This window comes from Rhinolophus sinicus, chromosome 1 (genome assembly GCF_057876585.1).
Source record: "Rhinolophus sinicus isolate RSI-liver-muscle chromosome 1, RSI-T2T, whole genome shotgun sequence".
In the NCBI taxonomy this organism is placed as follows: Eukaryota; Metazoa; Chordata; class Mammalia; order Chiroptera; family Rhinolophidae; genus Rhinolophus; species Rhinolophus sinicus.
Genome location: NC_142501.1, coordinates 8,391,744 through 8,406,353, shown reverse-complemented (window position 1 = coordinate 8,406,353; position 14,610 = coordinate 8,391,744). Strand labels below are relative to the sequence as shown.

The 14,610-nt window shown below is 55.8% G+C and overlaps 1 long non-coding RNA gene across 4 annotated transcripts; it reads right to left on the bottom strand.

Moving 5' to 3' along the window:
• Positions 1-49: 49 nt before the first annotated feature.
• LOC109448793 (uncharacterized) lies at positions 50-12,975 on the bottom strand. 4 transcript variants are annotated; one of them, XR_012494153.2, is made up of 4 exons: positions 12,795-12,975; positions 9,673-9,794; positions 8,548-8,779; positions 50-1,658 (listed from the first exon to the last, which is right to left on the bottom strand). It is a non-coding gene; the product is annotated as an uncharacterized LOC109448793 (long non-coding RNA). The 4 variants fall into 4 exon arrangements; XR_012494149.2 differs by lacking the exon at positions 12,795-12,975 and adding an exon at positions 10,219-11,732; XR_012494152.2 differs by lacking the exon at positions 12,795-12,975 and adding an exon at positions 10,866-11,731.
• Positions 12,976-14,610: the final 1,635 nt, after the last annotated feature.

The window sequence follows — 14,610 nt, the reverse complement described above, 5'->3', positions numbered from 1 at the left end:
TTACCTCACAGCTGATTGAGGAAGGACAAGTATCAGATTAAAAGCAGTCTGAACAAACAAAAGTGTTGTACGACTGGTAGAAAGACAGGGAACTGCTCATCTAGTCACTTGATGGCAATTCTAAAAAGAAAAACAAGACTGGAAGAGTTGGGTCTTGGTGGGGTTCTGGGGCTTTTCCTTTTCTCCTTTTGCCAGATGTTCTGTCTGTGGCCATGAGACCTTCACAGTTAAAGGACAAGTTTATACACAAGGGGGCAGCCACTTGCAGGGCACCTGCGTGCGTTTCTGATTTCACTCAGCATCGGCATCCCCAGGTCCCCTGCTCAGGGCTAGCCCCCGCTTCCTGGGGGCTTTCATCCAGGGAGGGGCGGAATGCGGGTGGCTCCCCAGGGCCCGCTGCAGTCCCCCTCCTCCCCACTCCACCCTGTCTTCACCCTTCGTGCTCTGGTGCCTCCAATGGGGCCAAGGTGCCTGTTTCCTCAGCGAAGCCCAGAAGGGCTGCCTTCTTACAACCAAGACAGCTCTGTTCTGCCTCCCCACCTGCGTGGCGTAGGTGCTTGGGCTCCCTGTCACTTGTGGGAACAGGAACCCTTTGAATTTTGTTTTCTAAGGAGGAAGAGATGCATTTGGAGTCTGGAGACAGGCTGGCAAGGTGGACTTTTTTAAATGGCCATTTTGCAGATAAACATTGAGGCAAAGTAACGTGCCCCTAATCACAGCAACAAAGCTAAAAATCCACCCCCAGGGTGGGTTTCAAATTTTCAAATAGAAATTCCCAGAATAGTAAGAGCAGGCAGACTGTTCTCGGCCTGGGATCAGGGCAGTGTCTCATCTCCCACCTCCTTACAGCTTACAGACTTCCAGCTCAGCCTCCCCCTCAGTCCAGTGTGGTGTCTGGAGCACCTACTACATCCTTACCTGTGGACGGGACACCAGCCTCAGGTACTCAGCACCTTGTGGCGATGCGGTACAACGTACTGACCTACACGGACATGAGCCCTCTGGGCCTCGCAACTGTCAACCATCAGGGAGGGGTTTCTGCTGGACGGTGTGGGATGCAGCCAGAGTCAGAGCAGCTGTGTGACCTTGGGCGGATTCCTCCATCTGCCCGAGCTGTTTCTCTACAGTGCTATACACAGTGAGTGCGTACCTCGCACAAGGCAGCGCCCCCTCTCATCTCCCAGCTCCCTGGAGGACAAATTTCCAAAGCTAAACACATGCCCCTTCCTTAACTGTCCCCATCTAGCAGACAGCCCTCATGCACCTCCCGCGTGCCAGGCTGGCCCAGCTGGCAGCTCCTGACGTCAGCAGCTAATCTGGGAAAGCTGCCTGCCAGAGATAGGGGTAAGCAGCAAAGGAAATCAGAACAGGTTTCAAAGTGGGTGCCCCCAGCCAGCTCCCGCTGCATTCTCCACAGCTTCTCGCTTCAGCAGGCCCTCCCAATTGCACAGGCTGGACCCGGTGGAGTGGGAGCCGCCTACTGTCAGCAGAGGCTGGGGCTGCCCCGTGCACCGTGCTCAGCTTCCCGCAGCTCCTTGGCTGCTGGGGGGTGCAGCCTGGATTCCAGGCCGACTCCAAGTCCGGATGCGGGGTAATGGTGGGCAGAAGGGCCAAGGAGCCTTGGTGCTGCCTCTAGGCCTGGTCTGGTCCCATGTGAGCTGCAGAGAAAGCAGAGGGGGGAGGGATCTCAGCTGGTCCTCTGAGCTGGGTGCACCATTCCTCACTGCTTTTATATCATCCCCGCCTCACAGCAGCCGAGGATGGGCATGCCCATTTTACAGAGGACCTGGAGGCTCAGTGAGGTTTTAGATGACTTGCCCAAGATCTCACAGCTGCTACGTATGAGAGCTGAGATTCCAACCCAGGCCTGGCGGCGCCTAGGCCCAAGCTCCTGCTGCCATCTCAGTGATCTCCTGACCGAGTGGCTGGTGCTACCTGGGCCTGTCCACGCTGGAAGGGTCCTCACCTTCCACCTTCCTTGGGCCAGCAGAGGTCAGCCAGCCAAAGCAGCCAGACCAAGGCCTGGTCTGATATCTTCCATGTGCTCCCACGCCACCTTGGCCAGCAATGAGGCCACGTCCAACTGGGGGGGGGGGGGGGAGAGGCAAAGACTGACATTTGTCCCACATGCTGCGCCAGGACCTTCATGGTGACCACATTTGGCAAATATGGAAACAGGTTCAGAGGGGAAATGACTTCCCCAAGGCCACACTACTTCTCTATCCTACCCTCCTTCCAACCTCTCCTTTGGTCTCCACCACCCATGGACCCGTCTGTCTCTCTCACTCCCTCATGGCACATCCTCTCCTCCTGGAGGCCAGGGTCAGAGGCTTTGGCCAACAAGGACCTTAGAAGTTATCATATCCAGGTTTCCCTGAATGGGTGGGAAAGAGACCCAGAGAGGGAAAGGAGCTACCCAAGGTCACACAGCAAAATGAGACTTGGGCTAAGGGATCCTGCTTCTCCACACTTATCATCTCTCTAGAATCACACCAAATCTGGGTGGCCCTTCACTCACAGAGGACACTGGCTGCTCCTACTGGACCATGAGCTATTCACAGAAACCTAGGCTCACATGGAACCAGAAATCAGGCCTCATCTCCAATTTGCTGTGTGACCTCTGTAAGCCACATCCCTCTCTGAGCCCCTTATTCTTCATTAGTGCCATGGGGATCAGAATCCCTCTTCTGCCCACTCGTCAGGGTTACTATGAGGTTCACATGCAATGCTGAATAGAGGCCCCTTGTAAATTGCAAGGGATGGGACATGGGACCCAGAACGTGATGAAAGGTGCCTTGCCTCACCCTTCCCCCACATCACAGACAAATCACCTTCCCCAGAGACTTACTAATGCCTGCAATTCCACCATTAGGAGGCCTGGCTGGGGGTATGAAGTAGGTGGAGGCAGGGGATGGAACTGGGAGTCAGCAGGGCCCGCCAGGGCTGAGGAACATGGCTGTTCTCGTGGGGTCTGAGTCCAGGACTGCTTTGATCCCAGGACTGTCTGAGAAGCTGCTGGACTGAGCTCAAATCACCCTAAAATCCAACCCTGCAGCCTTGCTGAGGCCCCTAGTGTGACCAGAGCAAGTGGAGGCGCCCAAAGCTGGGGTGTCCTGAGCCAGGAGCCAGTGGCCAGCCCACCAATGACTCTCTGGGCCCGTCCTTGCTCTGGGCCCCCGTTTCCCCATCTGCCCAAGAGGACTGGAAGTGTGGATGTCAGTACTGAGGTTCAGACTTGGAAACACCACCACGTTGTCAGGCGGGGTCTCAGCTCCTGCTCCCAGCACTAGAGCGCAGGATATGGTGAGGCTGAAAAGGAACAACCGAGCCACAGGTAGGGAAGTCATACCACTATATTCTCGCTGGCGGCTGCATTGGAGACACACAGAACAGGAGCCACACGATCTGCAATCCGCTGTCCACGTCTCTGCCAACAACCTCACTTGCTAACTGCAATCCCCCATGCTAACTGCAATCCGTCCCTGCTAGCTCAGACACGGCAGTTTTATCAGTGGCCAATGGCTAACTAGTAACAGCTGATGGCCAACTAGTCACAGCTGATGGCCAACTAATCACAGCTGATGGCCATCTATTACCAGAGCCAGCACCTTTCCACGTGAGGTCAAGCCTGGAAACTGCTCTCTCGGACTCTGTCCCCACACCTTTGCGCTTGGGCAAACCCATCCTTCCCTTCCTCTCTTCTCTGCCTCACAAATTCCTAGTCATCCCTCCAGGTCCCAGTCAACTGTCACCTCCACCAGCTCCACCAATGCTCTTGGGGACAAGTTGCCCCTGCTGCATGACCCACACCTTCTTCAGGCCCTCAGCCAGGCCAAGACCTTCCTCACATTTGAGGGAGGGTCCAAAGAGCTAAAACACATGGAACGATTAGAATAGTGCCTGACGGAGCAAGTAGCCACACCTGCCAGGTCGGAGAGCAGGAATGACTTGTTCTAACCCCACAGCTGTGAGTGGTAGAGCCAGGATTTGGACCCAGGCAGCCCAACTCCAGGGCCCTCCCTCTCAGCCACATACCATTCTGCCTTACCTCCTGTTACTAGGGGCGAAGTGTCCCTGCCCTCAATAACCCGGTCCCTCCCCACGGGCACCCGTCCTGTCCCCACTCGCATGCAAAAGGACTCTGCCCCTGCAATTCTGTCTCCTATGCCTTTAATCCCTCCCTCCACGACATCATCTGGGCATCCCACAGACATGCTGTAAAAGCTTCCATCCTAAAAAGTAAACACCAAACCTCCTGGGCCCCCATCGCCCTCCAGACATCACCACCTTCTGCTTGCTTTATAGTGAAACTCAGAAGGGAGGTCTACACTCGCAGCTTCCACTTTTCATACAGTCAGACTTTCCCCCTCCACCGAAGCCCCCTTCTCAAGGCCACGGATGACTACCTTGGCGTCGGCAAATCAACTTGGGTCGATGTTCAAATTCATCTTTCTCCACCTCTGAGCAGAGTTTGACCCTCATGCTCACTCCTGCCTCTTGAAACTCTCCACCAGGCTCCATATTCTCCCTCCCAGTCTCCCAGAGCTGTTCACGGCAGAGGCCCGGGGCTCTGTCCTGATGCCCTGTTCCCCGGGTGCTTCACCCAGCCTCAGCGCACGCGCACCTACATGCGTATGTCCAGCGCCATCCTCTCCCCTCAGCTCCAGACTCCTATACCCACCGCCTATCCGGCACCTACACTTGGACACCTCACAGGCATCTCCATCTTAACCTGCCGAGAGGCTCCTGGTCTCCCCAGACCTGCTCTCCTCCGTCTTCCCTTCAAAATAAAGGGCACCACCATTCCTCAGGTGCTCTGACCAAAGCCTTGGGCTTATCCTTGAATCCCTGCTTTATCTCACAGCCCCATCCACTCCATCTGCAAATCCTGTCAGTTCTAGAATCCAGCCACTGCTTCCCACCCCACAGCCACCCCCTGATGTCTCAGCCACCGTCATGTCCTGCCTGGGTTACCGTGGCATCCTCCTGATTTCCTGTTTTCACCCGCTGTCTAGCCTCACAGCAGTCTTTTTTTTTTTTTTATGCCACTATCTTCTTTTTTTTTTTTAATTTATTGCGGTGACAATTGTTAGTAAAATTACATAGATTTCAGGTGTACAATTCTGTATTACATCATCTATAAATCCCATTGTGTGTTCACCACCCAGAGTCAGTTCTCCTTCCATCACCATATATATCTCACAGCAGTCTTTAAACTAGGGGTGTCCAAACTTTTTTCAACGTTTTTCACCAAGGGCCATATGCGGTAAAATACACAAACAGCTGGGCCACTCACTCGAGGTGAAGTACGTATTGCCTCACCTGGTGTATTTAAGTAAACTAAATATATTTTTGGAATTTGCTGCAGGCCAATTAAAAATGGATTGCAGTTGGCCCGCGGGCTGCAGTTTGGACACCCCTGCTTTAAACCATCCATCACATCTCATGGTCCCCACCACACTCAGAAATACATCCAAAGTCCTCACCGCAGGCTATAAAGCCCTATGAGACGTGGCCTCTGACCCAGTCTACTTCCCCCTCCCTCGCCATCCCTGCACCCAGCACCGGCTCTAGCCACATTGACCACTTTGCCCCTCCAGGGTCACACCCAACTCCTTCCTGCCTCAGCTGCTGCACTTGCTGTTCCATCTGCCTGGAGTGATGTCCCCCAGATCTTCTCAACCTAGTCCCATTCTCAGTGCCTGGCCTATCCAGTGCTTGGCACATAGTAGCTGCTCACTAAATGTCTGCCGAACTCTCAGGGACAGAGGAAAGGACCAGGGCCAGTGTGACAGGAATACCAACTCACCACCAGGTGGCACTGCAGATACATCTTTGGGCAGTGACCTCAGGTCCAGCCTCCAGATTTGTCCTCTCAGCAAAGCCTCCCTCCCCGGCTCCCCGCCCACCCCACCCGCTGTGCCAGGCGGTGCTGTGGGGCATCAGCTGACTCGCCCCCACCCTGCATACCCCCCAGTGGCTACTGGCGGACAGGGCCCGGGGTATCTACAGAAGCCTGGGAGGAAGGGAGTGCTGGCTGCCTCCATGGCCTGTACTCCTGAGCTTTGCTGAGGAGGGAGTGACCGTGTAGGCACAAGAGGGTGGGGGTGGAGGGGCCTGGGCTGAAGGGCTCTGGAAGGCCTGAGACTTGGAGTCTGTGCACTGAGCCCGGGTTTGCATCCCACCTCCTCTCGTCCTCAGCACGCCTTTGACAAGCCCTGTCCTGGCACTGAGCCTCTGCTTCCTCATCTGTCAACAGGGGATAAAAATGTGAGCAAGAACTGAAACCCCTTGTGGCCGCTCTGTCAGAATGAAGCTGAGGATTTTTTCTGCAGGGGGTGGGGGGGGCATCCCATTGGTGGGTGGTGTGTGCAAGTGGGCAGTGTATGGGTTTGGAGAAAAAGCAGGTGTACAGGAAACCAACAGCCCTCTGGGGCCTCAGCCTCCTGCTCCATCAAACGGGAAATCCCTAGGGCCTCCCCTGCCCTTGAGCCTATGACTTGAAGTGTATGTGTCTGTGAGTGTCCCTGGGTATGCGTGTGTGTACATATGTGTGTGTACCTTGGTGTTTGAGTGTGTGTGTGTATGCAAATGTGTCTGTGTGTCCACACCTGGGAGCCCATGGGTGAGGATAAGCTGCCTCTCACTTTGGCAGAGGAGGATCGGAGATTCCAGGGAAGGGGAGCCCTCAGGGACTGGGACACTTGCTCAGTCAGTGCCTGGGGAGATGCCCTGGGACTCCCCACTTCTGTTCCATCCCCCCAGCACCTGATAGCTGGACCTTCTCTCTTCATTCCTCCTCCAGAGCACCCTGTGCTTCCTGATTTGCATTCATTTGCTTTCTGACCCCCCTGGCCCTCCCTCCCTAAGGGGCACAGCATCATTCTCACTCCTACCAGCCCAGTCACAGAGGCTTGGACTTCCTGAGGATCAAGGGGCCAGGGACTAAGTTGGAGGGGCCCAGTCCCCAGCCTCCCCACTTTCTCCCATGGCGAGTCAGCCTGGTTCTTTCCCTTCTCACAAGATATAATTATTAAGTACTTACTGTGTGCCGGAAGTTTTATATACCTGTTCATTACATACTCACAACAGCCCTTTAAGATATCTTTATACCCATTTTACAGAGGAGAAAATTGAGGTTCAGAATGATGAAGTGACTTGGCTGAGATCACCCAGTAAGTGGGATTGGAACCCAGCTTGGGTGGACTTTCTGCTGACACAACTGGCATGTGGGAACAGGAAGTGGGGCCCAGGCTCCCTCTTCCTTGGTTCTTAGCCTCCTGGTAATAAGCCATCTGCCCAGCCACCTGGCTCTTGCTCTTTTGGCTCAAATGACTGCGTGCGGAGTAGAGAGGGGACTGCTGATGTTTGAGGTTCCTGCGTGGATTCCAGCCTATCCCCACACACCCACCCCTGTCTAGCCTGGAGGTTTTCTCTGCACCTCTATCTCAGACTGACGGAGCTGGCTACCTCCCAACTCCTGAAGGCCCTGCCCAGACACTGCCTGAAGAGGCCATCCTTTCAGGCCCAGCTTCAAGACCACTTCTTCCTAGAGACCCTCCCAGATTCCCCATCAGAAGTGGCCTTTCCTTCAATGTTGCCCCTTCTATCTCTGGACTTCTGAGCCACTTGGGGACAGAGGCCATATCTGATTCCCAGGACCTAGAGCAGAGCTGTCAGGGTTAAGAGTTAGTGAGTGCTTGCTTAGGGATAATAATGATGATGATAAAATCTACCAGGGGTTGACTGCTCACGGAAGTGTCCAGCCTTGTGCTATGGTAAGTGCTTTTCAGGCAGTTTCTCAAGCAGTCTTTCCCACAACCCTCCCTCCATGTGAACTGCATCCTATCATTATCCCCATTTGACAGGTGAAGAAATGGAGGCACAGAGAGGTGAAGTGACTCACCCAAGCTCACACAGCCAAGAAATGCCTCAGGCAGGTTTTAAACTGAGTCTATCTGGGTCCAGAGTCTGTGTTGCACTGAAGGGAACTGTCAAGAAATGGAGATTTGGAGCCGGCCCGATGGAGCTCCATGCTCCTAACGCCAAAGGCTGCCAGTTCGATTCCCACATGGGCCAGTGGGCTCTTAACCACAAGGTTGCCGGTTCGACTCCTCAAATCCCACAAGGGATGGTGGGCTCTGCCCCCTGCAACTAAGATTGAACATGGTACCTTGAGCTGAGCTGCCGCTGAGCTCCCGGATGTCTCAGTTGGCTCATCCTCTCAACCACAAGGTTGCCAGTTCAACTCCCACAAGGGATGGTGGGCTGTGCCCCCTGCAACTGACAATGGCAACTGGACCTGGAGCTGAACAGCGCCCTACACAACCAAGATTGAAAGGACAACAACTTGACTTGGAAAAAGTCCTGGAAGTACACACTGTTCCCCAATAAAGTCCTATTCCCCTTCCCCAATAAAATCTTTCAAGAAAAAAAAAAAAAAGGAGATTTTAAGGGCTTGTCCTCACTGCGTGCTATGGGCAGTGAGGGTGTCTTAGACCACCAACTCTAGGCTGGGCTGGGCTGGGCAAGGTGGGTCAATCTCACCTCTCATAGGGCTGGAGGCCAGAGCACCCTGGATCCTGGATCCCAGGCACTGCACAAGTCACTCTTTCCCTTTGCGCCTTCCGTTCCCCATTTGAAAGAAGATTCTGGTCGTTGCCCGGCCTCCCAGGACAACTGTGAGGCTAGAAGAGTCAAGGCTGCCATTTTCAAATGGATTTTTCCAGGAGAACCTCATTTTCAGCCACAATCTTCTCTAGAAGGCCAACATCTGAAACTGATAAAAGGGGTGTTTCATCAGAATAAATTTTAAGCTCAGGATGCTGACAGGTCCTTAGTCTATAAAGTCACTTGAGAGGGTGTGTGACTATTGTGATGGACACACGCCTGGTCCAGGGTGTGGGTGAGGGCACCCACTTTCTTTCTGCAGCTTATCTGAGCTGCACGGCATCAAAAAACCTTGAGGCATGCAGGCACAAAGCTGTTTTTGAAAAATGAATTCAAATAAGCTTTAGTGACAGCTCCAAGGCCTAGCCAGGGGGTTCAGGTGTCTGCAGAGCCCATCTGATGACCCCCAGCCCTGGCTGTGGGACCCTGGGCAAGTCTGTTGCCCTCTTTGGGCTTCAGGAGGCACAGGAGGCTGGAGTCCACCTCCAGGGGCCCATCTGCAGGTCTGGATTGGTGATGGGAGCCACGTGGCCAATGGCCTGGCTCCCCACGGCCCTCAGAAGCCTGGTCAGTGTGGGTTAGGCAAAAGAGTGTGTGTGGAGAGAACCTTCAGGGACTGGCCTGGGGACTCACCTGGGATGTGGGAGACAGGGCAAGCAGGATGAGGTGGGGGGGAGAGGGAAGAGGGCAGGGAGGTGCCCAAGTCCTGAGAGTTTAAAAATAAATCCTGAGTGCTGTCAGCTACAGCCAGCCAGTATTTCCAGGGCCTAGTGACATCACCCTGGGGCACAGGATGTCCCTGGCAGGGGCTGGGGATGGCAGAGGGGACATGGCGGGGGAGGGGTCCTGATCTGCCCTTTCTGCACCTGGGAGCTGTTTGTGTTTGGGGAGAGCCAGCCAGGGTTGTCCTGGGCCAGAAGGCCTGCAGGGGGGGGGTCCCTCCTCCCCCAACATTTCCCATTTTGCACCAGAGAAAACGGACTCAGGGAGCTTGTGTCTTGCCTGAGGCCCCTAGTTGGAGAGGCTTGGCAGCTCTGGAACTTGAAGCCAGCAGTGTTGGTTTTCAAGTGGTTTCTGAAGCCTGGTGGGTATTCGGTGGGGGACCATTTGGGGAGAAAGCTCACCTGGATGGAGGGCAGGAGGGAGGCACCAAATGAGTAAATAAATGGCTAGCACTGTGGTCAACATTGGTCCAAACAAGCTCCTCCTGCTGCCGCGCCCCCTTCTCCCCCCCATCACCTCTGCTCCTCACTCTGACACTGAGGAGGGACTGGCAGGGACCAGTGCTATCACCAGAAAACTGAGACCCAGGGACACAAAATCACCAATTCCAGGCCTCCCAGCCAGGCCCTGCCACCTCTGCTGTTGGGGTACCCATTCATTCAGCCTCCCTCCTATCCCTCCTCCTCCTCCAGGGGCTCAGTGCTCCCCATGCACTTAGGACAAAGTCTGCCCTCCTGGCCTGGCCAAGGCTGTCCCTGCACACCAGCCTCATCTCTCACCACGTTCATGACATACGCTAAGCCTCAGCCTCACCAAAATACTCACATCCCTACAGCGATTGCTATTTCAGGCCTCTGAGCAGTTGAACAAACTGTTCCCACTGGTTGGAATGCCCCTCCTGTATCTTCTTGGGAAACTCCTATGCATCTTTCGTAATTCAGCTTCTCAGACTACCACCATGATAATGCCTGTGATTGTCATTGTTGTTTGCTGCCCGCCTCTTTTCCTGGACCCACAATTCTTTGGAGGCAGGAATTATATGGTATATCTCTCTCCATGCCCAGTGTCTAGCTAATGTATGAAGGAATGAAGTTGGGTCCTGATCCTGCTCCTTTCTCGCCATGGACTTTGTCCAAGTCACATCCCCTCTGTGAGCCTTGTGAGGTGGGGCCAAGGCCCACTTTGCAGGGTGCTGGAGAATGGTGCGATCTACTGCATCCCTGAGTAGGCATGAAAGGGCTTTACCTTGAGGGTGAGGGTGTTGCTCCGGGGCTACAATTCAGACGTTCTATCACTGGCCAAGCCCCCCCATCTACTCTCCCCCAGGCCCTCACTTGCTTTGCGCTAACCTCTCCCCTCTGCCTGCTTTTCCATCCCACCCCATCAAATCAAAGCAGTAGTTCCAGCTTGCCTCCCTCTGTCCGGCCACCTGCTTGCTCATCCCAAAGGCAGCCACAGAACGGCTCCCAAACCTTAGAAAGCCCAGGATTCCCGTGAGGAGCCTGTTTCAAGTGCAAAGTCCAGGCCTCATCCCCGGAGGCCCACGCATAGGGGCCTGGTGTGGAACCCCGGAGTCAGCTTTGTGCAGCAGCCTCCCAGTGACCACATCCTGCTTTAGGAGCCTCCTGTTGGGGGGCAACATATTTGCCCAAGAGGATGCTCTGACCAGGGAGGGGCAGGGAGGGAGAGCCAGGGCAGTCCTGGTGGGACTGGGGGCCGGCTATGATCTCAGTTGGTAGCTGCCTGCATCCTTCCTCCTTTCGCAGTAGTGAAGTGAGCAAGGCCTAGACAAGGGGCTTCTTCAGGCCAAGGGCCGAATGTGGGGCCCCCTGCCCCTCCCCGCATCTGCTGCGTAGAGGTGTGCGTTCAGGCCTCAGGGCTGTCTGCTGGGAGACAGACGCTGATATAAATAACCGTGAGGCCAGGCCAGATGAAGTAAGTGCGAGCCGAGAGACAGGAACCGCCGCCGGGGAGCGGGGGAGGCAGAGGCGCTCCGGCAGGAAGGGGCGGCGCGGGCCCGGAGCTCCCTAGGGTCCTCGGTGACCTTAGAGGAAGAGGAAGGGGCTCAGGGCCTCAAGGCGGGGCCGCAGCGCTGCAGGCTAGGCTGCTCCTAGCTGGGCCCGAAGCGGGAGGTGTGACACCTGGCAAGAGAGCCACGGGAAGTCCGGCCCGGGAGCCGGCGAGGAGCTGGGGGCAGGGAGGAACCCCGCCCAGCGTGGGCCGCGGCGACTCCGCTCAGACCACGCCGAGCCCCGCTCTCCGCTTAAATCCGCCCGCCCCCTCCGCCTCCCGCGAGCCCGATGGGAGCGGAGGGGGGCTGCTTTGTGTTGCGAGGACGGAACAGCCCGGCTATTCCTAGAGGGGCGCCCCCATTGGTTCTCTCCCTATCCGGGCGCTGACGCCCCGCCCCTCGCGCCGACCGTTACGTAACCCCTCTCCTTCCCCCTAGCCTCCGCTGCGGAAGGGGGTGGGGAGAGGAGAGGCTGAGCCCCCACCTTTGGGTGGCCCTGCCTGGCTCAGCACCCTCCTCTTGTGCTTAGCGCCCAAAGGGAAACTGAGGCCGCCATCTAGCGAGAGGGTGGCCACGGGGATGGGGGTGACAGCACTCGCTAGGATTCTTGGGTTTCCAGGGGAGCCCAGACAGCGATGCAGCACCAGCTGCACCTAGGGCCAGGGCTATTTACTCAGTACCAAAGTTCCCTTCTTAGCCCCTACTTGGGGGCTCTGGAGGTCCCTCATTGGGGAGCCCACCACAACTGTTCTGCCACCCCCTGTGTCTGAGCCAGCAGATCTCTTGAATTTTAACAACAGGTGTTGAAGCCCAGTAGTGGTGACTGGTTCCTCAACCTACCCTCTGAGTGACCCTGGGTAAACTTGGCCTCTCTGAGTCTCAGTGTCCCCACCTATTACATGGGGCTGTGATGGGTCCTCCTTCTAGTGTTGTAGGGAAGAGCCCAGTTGTGTCACCACCTGCTGAGTACTTAGAAAGGAAATTGTACGGACCTTGCCAAACTCCCTCACGCCTTGCAGGACCTGACACAGTGCAGGTCCTGGGCCTGGTTCTGGGCTGGTAGGTGGTGCCCTGCTGGGCCAGTCAGCTCCCTGTGGACCTTGGCCTTTGCCCAGGGAGCACATGATGCAGGCCTGCCCTGTGGTCTGGTGGAGTTGGTCCTATGGGACTGGTCCTGTGGGCAGTGCAGCATAAGACAAGCACCTGGAGGTCACCTGCAGTGCCACCCATGGTCTCACGGGAGGCATCTGCCCAGGCCTCCATACTGCTGAGACCATAGGAGCCTCAGTCTCTGCATCTGCAAAATGGGGATAATCCCAGCTCCCTCTATCCCTTCCTGCTGGGCCTCTGCCAGAAGGAGATCAGTGCCGCCATCCCTGCTCATACTTACCAGGCCTGGACTGGGAGCCCCCAGCTTTATGCAGGTTTTGCCTCCAAATGGCAATCTGAGGTGAACTGGTGTCCTTTTACAGTTGAGGAACTAAGAAGTGGAGTAACTCCTCTAGGTGGGGTGACCAACTGCCCTGGTTTGCCCAGGACTGAGGATTTCCTGTGACGCAGCACTTTCAGTGGGAAAACTGGGAGTCACCCTACCTCCAGGCCACACACCTCACAAGTGACAGTGTCTGAGTCCAAGGTCTGGCATTCGGGCTCCAGAGGCCATGTGCAGCAGCACTAAACTGTATTTCCCCTCAGTCACTATTTGCTGAGTGAATGAATGCACCCCTCCCTCACCTGCCCTGAGTGCTTGCTGGGCACCCTGGCTCAGGTATCTGGATCTCATTTGGACCCTTCCAGGAGTGTCCTATAGGAAGCTAGAGGTCTCTGGGTTCAGCTGCTGAGTTCCTAGAACCCCCTCAGCCCTCCCTGGTTCCGGTCAGCCTAAAAGAACCCCCAGGGTCCACCTATCAGCCCCTTACCCTTTTGCCTACAGGGGAGGCTGGGTTTCCAGTGGGGGAGCCACTCCCCGCCAATAGCAACTGTGTCACTTTGCTTCTTGGAGCTCAGTTCCCTCACCTATAAAGTGAGGCTGATAAAACTTGCCTCTGGTGGGGATTTAGGACAATGTAAATAACGCTGGCACATGGGGTCAGCAATACACAATCATTGTTACTGTTGCTTATTAATGTGGTAATTATAGCAAACTATTCTATTAAACATTTCATCCAGGAGGGTAACTATACTAAATGCTTTCCATGCATTCAAGGCCAAAGAAACAAACGCCATTTTTCAGGTGAAGATCTGAGTTTCAGAGAGGTTGTGACCTGCCCAAGGTCACAGCAGGAAGGGGCAGGGCCAGCATTGGCAGGCTTCTGTCCTCTTGCAGAACTTAGCTCAAGTGATGGCAATTGGTGGTGGTTTGGGGAAACTAAGGCACAAGGTAGGGAGGGATTGTGAAGGTCCCCAAAGAGTGCCAGGTCCCCTGCTGCCCTCCCAGACAAGCTGGTCCTCTCCTTGTCCAAGGTGGCAGGACAGGTTGTAGGAACAAATCCTTTGCTCAGGCAGGCTGCTCTCCCCCCTAGTCGGCCGGCTGCCCATACGCGCTGCCAGCCACTGTTCCCTGTCAGCCAGCCAAGCCGTGGAGCAGTCCAGGACATTGTGTCCAGAGCGAGGGCCAAGTACCGCCCCCACCCCCACCCCCACCCCCTTGGCTGCTGACCTCCTGCCCCGCCCCTCTGGGCCTCAGGCCAGAGCTGCCCTCCCAGAGGCCGGGACAGTGTCTCAGCTCCTCAAACCTCACTGCAAGCCTGCTTAAGAGTGGTGCCCCCTGCTCCAGCCCATGCCCTCTCCCCAGAAAACAACCCAATCCCAAGGGACTGGCTCCCCCGGGTGCCTCAGGAGAAGCCAGCTGGGCTCCTGAGATGCCAGCTTTCCTGCCTATGGCATTTTTGCTCTGCCTGTCCCCAAATCCAGCTGAACCAAGGTGAGAGGTCCCCTTGGGCAGAGAACCAATTATGTGGGGCCCCTGTGCCAATGTGAGCTGGGCACAGTCTCGTCTCTGCACTGAAGAAAGCTGAGCTGCAGAGACAGGCTGAGATTCGTGAAAAGCCACACAGCTGCCAAGCTGAGACCCCACCGAGTGGGAGCAGGACAATGGCTGAGGGACAGTGACAACTGGGAGGGGGCAGTCTCAGAGAGTCAGGGGCACATGAGACAGGAGGGACCCCTCTGGTCTTAGTTTCACTGCCATCTGCCCAGAGATACCT